The sequence below is a fragment of the Oryzias melastigma genome, linkage group LG15 (assembly GCF_002922805.2).
Source record: "Oryzias melastigma strain HK-1 linkage group LG15, ASM292280v2, whole genome shotgun sequence".
Classification (NCBI taxonomy): Eukaryota; Metazoa; Chordata; class Actinopteri; order Beloniformes; family Adrianichthyidae; genus Oryzias; species Oryzias melastigma.
The window spans coordinates 496391-503356 of NC_050526.1; the positions used below are offsets into that span (position 1 = coordinate 496391).

Here is a 6966-nt window from a genome sequence, read left to right on the forward strand (position 1 = left end):
AGAAATAAAAACACAAAGTTTCTGAACTAACTTCACCAGACCATGGCACTGAGATAACTTAGATACTGCTTCTCCTTCCTCTAAAAGGTAAAAAACTCCCTTTAAAACTGGATCAGTACTCTGCAGGTCCTGAACTTCTGCACTACTGCATTGGAATAGAATCATTTTCTAAGTAGGTATTCTCAGAAATACCAGAACTTATAATGTCAATGTCACATGTGTGTATCAGAGTCCTCCTAGGATGGTTCTTGACTTCATCATCTAGAACAGCTTAAAGGTTGTTCTAAAGTCGCTCCATTGTTCCAAATTAAGTCTGAGATATCCACACTAGAGCTGACATTCTGCAGTTAATTGAATTAAATTTTTCCTGAGCTCTGTGCTGACTACTCAGATTCATTGACTACTAGTTGTTGAAATCTGGTTTTACTGGACATTAAGTTGTTGATTTATAAGAGTTAAAAACAGAAAGAAGGACCACAGGAGTGGGAATGTTTGATTCCTGGGATCCCTCGTCTTCTTGGAAGGGTGTTATAGGTCACCAGATGGTGTTTACTGGATGATGATCAATGTGAAAATGGAATTTATGTTCTTGTCTTTAAAGACTGTGCTCCAGGTGAGACTTGAACTCACAACCCTGGCATTGCTTCACCCTGTACTGTCTTATAAGTACCATGTGCTGACCGATTGCACCACTGGAGCTCTGCTCATTGGTTTGCATAGAACACAAAAAACACACATACACCAAAATAAAAGTGCAAGAACTCTGAACCAACTTTAACTAAAGGGAAACTCCAATGTAAGCAACAGCTTGTTGTTGGAGTGTTTGCTCTGAGATTGGAATGTCTTCATTTCAAATCATGTTAGATTATTCCATAGACCATAAACATGGTACCAAAAACTCTCAGCTTAACATCCAACATAAAGGAATAAAGTTGAGGTGTTAGAACACAAAATATTTCCAAAAGAAAAGAAGCCATTTCTAGACTGTATATACATGAGGCAAAAGTCACAATTGCTCCAGGTGAGACTTGAACTCACAACCCTGGCATTGCTTCATCATGTACTGTCTTATAAGTACCATGTGCTGACCAATTGCACCACTGGAGCCTTGGTCAAGGATTCAAATAGAATCCTAATAATGTGCAACAAAAATAAGGTCCGGAACAGAATTCAATCACGGAAGACTGCTACTAACAGGAAAAGCCAAAAACACAAACACCAAAATAAAACTAGAAGATCTCTGAACCAACTTTGACTAACTTTGACCACCAGATAATGTATCTCCTTACAAAAGGAAAAACTCCCATTTCAGCAGCAGCTTGGTGATCTGGTGTTGGAGTTTCTGCTCTGAGACTTGGAGGTCTTCATTTCATATCCTGTTGGATCATTTCATAGACCCTAGAAATGGGACCTAAAACCTGTCAGCTTAATACCCAACCTAAAGTAGTTAGATACGGGATTAGAACACCAAAAACTCCCAGAACAAAGCTGCTATTAACATCTAAAACTCCCCTAAACAAGGAGTTCAACGGAGAACATGACATTTCCACATCAGGTCTCACAACTAATTGGAAAATAAACCATAAACTTGGAAACATAAGATCCAGTACTGTTTATATTGGTCAGCAGAAATGTTTCTGATCTGGTTATTTAGCTTTTTGGTTAGCTGACCTACAGTCCAGTTGTAGCCATGTCCTTACAGTTCCACTCCATAAAAGGTTTTTTGTGTCTAAGAGCTGCTGGACTTTGGTGCTGGGCCCATTGCTTATCAGCACAAACCTGTTGTCTGATACTTGCCAACTGGACATTTTTGAAATTTAGGGTGTAATCAGATTTTAACGGTCCGTTAGTCTGGATCGAGTCCTGAATTTTGTGTTTGTCTGTATTTAGGCTATTGTCAACCAGAATTTTCTGTTTTCAAAGAAAGCTTATTAAAAAAGCACATGACCACAGACCTCTTGAATCATTGGTCAGGAACTATTTGGAGAGGACAAAAAAAACAAGAATATGAATAGACATCCCAAGCTTTGCAATCCTCGTGGGTATAGTTCACATGTTCAATCTTTATATTCTGCTGACCAATTTGAACGTCTGTATCAATGTCAAGTATAACACTTACTTTTTCTAGTTTGGTAAAGTGTCTATGTGCATCAAACTCCTTTATAAAGTGTTTTATGAAAACAATACTAAGTAACAACATTCTGAAATCGCTTCTGGACTTTAAAGGCTACTGTGAATACTTACTGAAGTTAAAGTCAAAACTGCTCCAGGTGAGACTTGAGCTCACAACCCTGGCATTGCTTCACCCTGTACTGTCTTATAAGTACCATGTGCTGACCGATTGCACCACTGGAGCCACAAAAAAAAAGCCTCATGAGTAATGACAACATTTGCAAAATTTTCAGTAGCCTGAACATTGGCCCATTTTTGGGTTGCTGGTCATTGTAAATATTTAATCATCCATTTATTTTGGCATAAACAAAATTAAGAGTTCGCGACCCCCAAAGGGACAAAGCGGCCAAGAAGATGAATGAATAAAATAAGAGATTTTTTTTGTTATTAAAAACATAATTAAAAGGACCCTACTATGATTTTCTCGATCCTTTCAGAGTGAACTATATCCATATATAGGATCATATATTACTTTTGGACCACTAAGAAACAAATTATTTATGAAATATTAGTTATTCCGTGAGGTTTTTTTTTCTACCCGGAAGTAAAACAACCCAATTCCTGATGCTCCGCCTGCTTCACAACACACCCAGCTCCTGTTGGGGGTCTTAAAGGAGCGCCGCGCCTAAAGTGACAAACACTTGTTTGGGCTGGAATTTATTGAAGACAGGACACAACTGGAAGATATACGGTATTCTGCATCTAAAATGAAAGTTTGTTTGCTGATCATCACTGGGTCTGGAGAAATTGAGTGTTGGTGTTAATCTGGGGGCGGAGCTGTCAGTGCAGACTCTTCCTGGAGGGAGATGTTGGCATCGTGCTTACATCAGCACGTTTCCAACCGCTCATTTTCGCGGGTGTGGGAGGGGCTGCTGCAGAGGTTTTAAGGGGATTTCTCTAAAATGCATGAACAGATCAAAATGTTGCTTTGGGGTTCTTTATAGTGAGGAATGAACAGTAAAATTCACTTCAAACCTCAAAAAGTAGAATTTGCAAGGTAGGCTCCTTTAAGGTCAAAAGGAGCTACAGCTTGTGCTTTCTGGTACTTGACCTTATAATGAACTAAAGCCCACAGGTTTGTCAGAAGTCACTTTATTGTTCCAAATTAAATCTGAAAAACCCACACCTGAGCTGTTACTCTACAGTTCATTGGAATTGATTTTCTGATGACTACCTCAGATGAAATGACTGATAGTGGTAGAAAATCTGGTTCTCCTGGACATACATTTTTGTTGATTTGTATGGGTTAAAAACAGAAAAAGGGCTACAAGAAGTGGCAGTGTTTGTCTGATGGCATCCCTCGGTTTCTTTGGTGGGAGGTTTAAGTCACCGGAATGGTGAACTGTAATCCATGTGAAAAATAAAGATTTGATGCTGTCTTTAAAGAATATGCTCCAGGTGAGGCTCGAACTCACAACCCTGGCATTGCTCTAGTGAATACTGTCTTATAAGTACCATGTGCTGACCAATTGCACCACTGGAGCCCTGTTCATCACTGATCCCTGAACCCTTAAAATATGTTTAAAAAAAGTTGTGTTTCATCTGTGTTCAGATTGTTGTCAAGCAGAATTTACTGTTTCAAAAAAAAGCTTACAAACAAAACGTGGCTAAAGATCTCTTCAGTCATTGGCTAGGAATTACGAGGGCGGGGTCAAACAACGAAAGAAAGAATTATGGAACTGCTAAGTTTTGTAATCCTTCAATTCAATTATTCAAACTTCATATTTCACTGACAATTTTTGAATGTCTGTATCGAGGTCAGGTAAACACGTACTGTTGCTACTTTGGTAAAAGTATTATTGTGCGTCAAACTCTTTCATAAAGTTTAATATTGACAGAAGTCCTAAAGTTTTTTAAACAACATTTGGACTTTTTACTGTAAATACTTAATTATGTGAAAAAGCACAAATTGCTCCAGGTGAGACTTGAACTCACAACCCTGGCATTGCTTCACCCTGTACTGTCTTATAAGTACCATGTGCTGACCGATTGCACCACTGGAGCTTCAAACATGCATTCACAAGTCAAGGAAACATTTGCAACAAAATCACAACCAGTGGAAAAAGCTGTGGACTTTAGCTTTTCAAAGCTATTTATTGACTCCCTTGGAATAAATGACTGTCAATTGTGAAGTCGCTTTATCCTTATATGTGAATTTGAATGTGTGTGGTTGTGTGTCTCTGTCTAGCCCTATGAAGGAGCGGCGAACCATCAATGATATATCCCAACGTTGCCCAATATTAAATGGGGAAGGCAACAGCAACCCTGAAACCCTGAAAGTCATGAAGCTTGTAGAGTTGTACAATTGTAGAAATCTGCTTTTCCTGGACATAAACTGAGTTGTTGTTGATTTGTACAAGATAAAAACAGAAATAAGGACTAAAGGAGTGGCAATGTTTAATTCCTGGGATGGCTCACCTAGTTAGGCTGGTGGTATAGGTAACCAGCTGTTTGTTCTCATCATTAAAGAATTTGCTCCAGGTGAGGCTTGAACTCACAACCCTGGCATTGCTTCATCCTGTACTGTCTTATAAGTACCATGTGCTAACCAATTACACCACTGGAGCCTTGCTAGTGCATCAACATAAAACTCTAAAAAATATGCAGCTAAGAAAAGGTCCAGAAGAGAATTCAGTTAAGACTTTCAGCATCAGAAAAAAACACAAAAACCCTCAAATGAACAAACAGTAGCTGTGTTTCCATTACACATATGCGCAAAACTTTATCAAAATTCTAGAAATGTAGAAAAAAAAAACAACATTTCGCAATTTTACAGTTTCCATTAAATCAGAATTAGGTGAATAAGCACCAAAAAACCAAGAGATAAGTCATTAAAACATGGTGATAGATGTTTTTTTTTCCTGAGATATGTGCTGACTACTACATTAAGTTGTTGATTTGTAAGAGTTAAAAACAGAAATAAGGACCACAGGAGTGGGAACGTTTGATTCCTGGGATCCCTCGTCTTCTTGGAAGGGTGTTATAGGTCACCAGATAGTGTTTACTGGAAGATGATCAATGTGAAAATGAATTTTTGTTCTTGTCTTTAAAGACTATGCTCCAGGTGAGACTTGAACTCACAACCCTGGCATTGCTTCATCCTGTACTGTCTTATAAGTACCATGTGCTGACCGATTGCACCACTGGAGCTCTGCTCATTGGTTTGCATTGAACACAAAAAGCCCACACACCAAAATAAAAGTGCAACTCTGAACCAACTTTAACTGAAGGGAAACTCCCATATAAGCAACAGCTTGTTGTTGGAGTGTTTGCTCTGAGATTGGGATGTCTTCATTTCAAATCCTGATAGATTATTCCATAGACCATAAACATGGTACCAAAAACTCTCAGCTTAACATCCAACATAAAGGATACAGTTGAGGTGTTGGAACGAAAAATATTCCCAAAAGAAAAGAAGCCACTTCCACACTGAAAGAAATCAGGTGAAATGCTTAATTGCTCCAGGTGAGACTTGAACTCACAACCCTGGCATTGCTTCATCCTGTACTGTCTTATAAGTACCATGTGCTGACCGATTGCACCACTGGAGCCCTGATCCAGAGGTGTCGGTGAGTGTTAAAATATCAAACAATAATAGGCTGAAAAGGATTTATTTAGATAAAAAATATCACTAATTGCAGGAAAAGAAAAACACAAATATAAATCTAAAATACAAATCCTTTAAAATAACTTTGACAGACATCTAAGATAGGGGTGGCCTGCCTGTATAAGGGAAACAGATCTGTTCAAACCGGGTCAGCATTCTGCAGGTCCAAACTTCTAAACTAGTGCCAGAAATATGATCACACATTTTTAAAGAGATTCTAAAGAATTCTAAAGAGATTCTAAAGAATGCCCCAGACCACGAGTGTGTGTCGTTGCTTGAACTTCAGGATCTGCACATGTCCACCTGAAGAGTGACTCTGCAGTTCATTGGATTTGAGCTTTTGATAAAGCTGTGTGCTGACCCTGTAAGTATCTCGGAATAAATGACTGTTGGATGCAGAAATCCGCTTTTTTGGACTTTAATGAAACTGTTCTTGTTCTTTTTCTCTTAGAAGGGGCTGTCCTAGAAAAGTGTGAAAGAACTCATAAATGTTTAACACCACACAAGTGTGTTGCTCCAGGTGAGACTTGAACTCACAACCCTGGCATTGCTCTACCCAGTACTGTCATATAAGTACCATGTGCTGACCGATTGCACCACTGGAGCTTGAGAAACAACAAATGCAAAAATTGGTAACAAAATAGGTTCAATACGGAATTTGCTAAGATAACATTGGCTTGGGTGGAAAAAGCCAAAACAATAAAGCAGATAAAGATAAAAGATTTCCAAAAGTGTAAAGAGTTGGGACTCTAAATGTGCTTTTTTTGGTTTTTCCCTCTCACATTGCTCATTTTCTGTTGTCAGATTGTGCCAGCAATCATTAATATTAACAATTTAATGACTTATTGTTGAGTCTGGGTAAGGCTCCAGTGGTGCAATCGGTCAGCACATGGTACTTATACGACAGTACAGGGTGAAGCAATGCCAGGGTTGTGAGTTCAAGTCTCACCTGGAGCAACTTCCATATTTTATAGACATTTTTAGCTAGAATGTTAGAATTTTTTACAATTCCTTCTGACTTTCTATTCCTGCTATTTCCCGTTCAGAGTCACCGGCACAGGGATAATTTAGCTTATGCGCTACATTTTTTCAAGGGAAAGGCAAGGTCCACCCACAGACAGCTCTGCAGTCCATCACACAGAGACCAACAACCACACAGACTCATATTAAAAGCAACAAAATGAACA

At 38.7% G+C, this 6966-nt stretch overlaps 10 non-coding genes across 10 annotated transcripts; 1 reads left to right on the plus strand and 9 right to left on the minus strand.

The window, feature by feature from the left end:
- Window positions 1-605: 605 nt before the first annotated feature.
- On the minus strand, window positions 606-699 carry trnai-uau. The gene is made up of 2 exons: window positions 662-699; window positions 606-641 (listed from the first exon to the last, which is right to left on the minus strand). It is a non-coding gene; the product is annotated as a tRNA-Ile (tRNA).
- A 314-nt stretch (window positions 700-1013) lies between these two features.
- On the minus strand, window positions 1014-1107 carry trnai-uau. The gene is made up of 2 exons: window positions 1070-1107; window positions 1014-1049 (listed from the first exon to the last, which is right to left on the minus strand). It is a non-coding gene; the product is annotated as a tRNA-Ile (tRNA).
- Window positions 1108-2262: 1155 nt separating this feature from the next.
- trnai-uau lies at window positions 2263-2356 on the minus strand. Its single transcript has 2 exons — window positions 2319-2356; window positions 2263-2298 (listed from the first exon to the last, which is right to left on the minus strand). It is a non-coding gene; the product is annotated as a tRNA-Ile (tRNA).
- Window positions 2357-3562: 1206 nt separating this feature from the next.
- trnai-uau lies at window positions 3563-3656 on the minus strand. Its single transcript has 2 exons — window positions 3619-3656; window positions 3563-3598 (listed from the first exon to the last, which is right to left on the minus strand). It is a non-coding gene; the product is annotated as a tRNA-Ile (tRNA).
- A 426-nt stretch (window positions 3657-4082) lies between these two features.
- On the minus strand, window positions 4083-4176 carry trnai-uau. The gene is made up of 2 exons: window positions 4139-4176; window positions 4083-4118 (listed from the first exon to the last, which is right to left on the minus strand). It is a non-coding gene; the product is annotated as a tRNA-Ile (tRNA).
- Window positions 4177-4645: 469 nt separating this feature from the next.
- Window positions 4646-4739, minus strand: trnai-uau. Its single transcript has 2 exons — window positions 4702-4739; window positions 4646-4681 (listed from the first exon to the last, which is right to left on the minus strand). It is a non-coding gene; the product is annotated as a tRNA-Ile (tRNA).
- Window positions 4740-5228: 489 nt separating this feature from the next.
- Window positions 5229-5322, minus strand: trnai-uau. Its single transcript has 2 exons — window positions 5285-5322; window positions 5229-5264 (listed from the first exon to the last, which is right to left on the minus strand). It is a non-coding gene; the product is annotated as a tRNA-Ile (tRNA).
- A 307-nt stretch (window positions 5323-5629) lies between these two features.
- Window positions 5630-5723, minus strand: trnai-uau. The gene is made up of 2 exons: window positions 5686-5723; window positions 5630-5665 (listed from the first exon to the last, which is right to left on the minus strand). It is a non-coding gene; the product is annotated as a tRNA-Ile (tRNA).
- A 568-nt stretch (window positions 5724-6291) lies between these two features.
- trnai-uau lies at window positions 6292-6385 on the minus strand. The gene is made up of 2 exons: window positions 6348-6385; window positions 6292-6327 (listed from the first exon to the last, which is right to left on the minus strand). It is a non-coding gene; the product is annotated as a tRNA-Ile (tRNA).
- Window positions 6386-6642: 257 nt separating this feature from the next.
- On the plus strand, window positions 6643-6736 carry trnai-uau. The gene is made up of 2 exons: window positions 6643-6680; window positions 6701-6736. It is a non-coding gene; the product is annotated as a tRNA-Ile (tRNA).
- The last annotated feature ends 230 nt before the right edge of the window (window positions 6737-6966 follow it).